This window comes from Dasypus novemcinctus, chromosome X (genome assembly GCF_030445035.2).
Source record: "Dasypus novemcinctus isolate mDasNov1 chromosome X, mDasNov1.1.hap2, whole genome shotgun sequence".
NCBI lineage: Eukaryota > Metazoa > Chordata > Mammalia > Cingulata > Dasypodidae > Dasypus > Dasypus novemcinctus.
The window spans coordinates 26,868,705-26,869,992 of NC_080704.1; the positions used below are offsets into that span (position 1 = coordinate 26,868,705).

At 42.1% G+C, this 1,288-nt stretch overlaps 1 non-coding gene across 1 annotated transcript; it reads left to right on the forward strand.

Annotated features, from left to right (window-relative positions):
* Positions 1-810: 810 nt before the first annotated feature.
* On the forward strand, positions 811-917 carry LOC111760549 (U6 spliceosomal RNA). Its single transcript, XR_002794201.1, has one exon. It is a non-coding gene; the product is annotated as a U6 spliceosomal RNA (small nuclear RNA).
* The last annotated feature ends 371 nt before the right edge of the window (positions 918-1,288 follow it).

Below are 1,288 nucleotides of genomic sequence, written 5' to 3' on the forward strand. Positions count from 1 at the left end.
TGGGTGCTGACCATGTAACCTGTATATGGACACCACCAGGGGTGTCCCCCAAGGACTCCCATAAGTCAGAAGATCACTGTACCATCCTTCACTCGCCACATGGTTCTCTATGGTCCTCAAGCTTCCATGACAGAGACCCACAATGGACCCCTTTGCCAGTCAGGTGAAAACCACGAACCCCTTACTAAGTCCACACTATACTGTGTATTATTTAATAAATATATCACATCCGCACCAATATGTCCCCACAAGAATTTTTTTTTAATTCAATTCAAGCTCACAAACCCCTTGTTAAGAACCCCTGGATTAGAGGATAAAGGTAAGATGTCTGACCCATGTATGGCAGCTTCAGAAATCTTGACTTATGTCCCCTAACATAGAAAGATATAAGGACTAGTGTCAAACTGACAGGGGAAGGAAAGCTGGGGCTGGAGTTGTCCTGCCAGATGATCATTAAGAGGCATGCTGGGAGCCAACTGCATCCCCCCCCTCAACTGCAAAGAATTAATCTTTTTCAAGGTGGAATACAGATACATAGAAATTCTAGTGAATACGGTGGGCATTTTCTTCACCTCATGAGGGAGGGACAAAGATTACTTCCCCCATACCTCAAGAAAATGACAAAAAGTTTTAGGAGGGTTAAAGCATGCCCCTGGAGATTGTGGGGCAGAGAAGCTAAAGTCTGATGAAGAAAGAGGCTACTAAATCTTGGTGAATTATAGCCCCCAGGAATTTCATGTAACCTGGAGTTAGAGCTTCCCAGGGACTAGTGTCTGAAACATGAAAAGAAAGTCAAGTGGATTGGGATGAGCACTCACTTTGGTAGCACATATATTAAAATTAGAATGACAGGTGAAATGTTAGCATGGTACCTGTGCAAGGATGACATCCAAATCTGTAAAGCTGTCCATATTTATAAAACCAAAAACACATAAGAAAAGGAATGTGGAGTGAACTGCTCTTTCCCAAAAGGTAACAGCAGGTGATTAAGTGGAGAAGAGATAAAGATGGGAAAGGTACAAGTAGTAAACTATGTGTGGCAGTTTGAAGCTTTTGTGGACCCCAGAAAATTCTGTTCTTAAAAGTTAATCCTTTCCTGTGCATGTAAACCTATTGTAGATGGGACATTTTGATTAGATTCGGTTAAGGGAACTTGCTTTTGATTAGATCACTTCATTAGGGCTTGACTCAGGGTGGGTCTTAATCCTCTTACTGGAGTCCTTTAAAAATGGAGGAATAAAAAACTGCAGACACAGAAAGAAGACCGCAGACACAGAAAGGAACACAG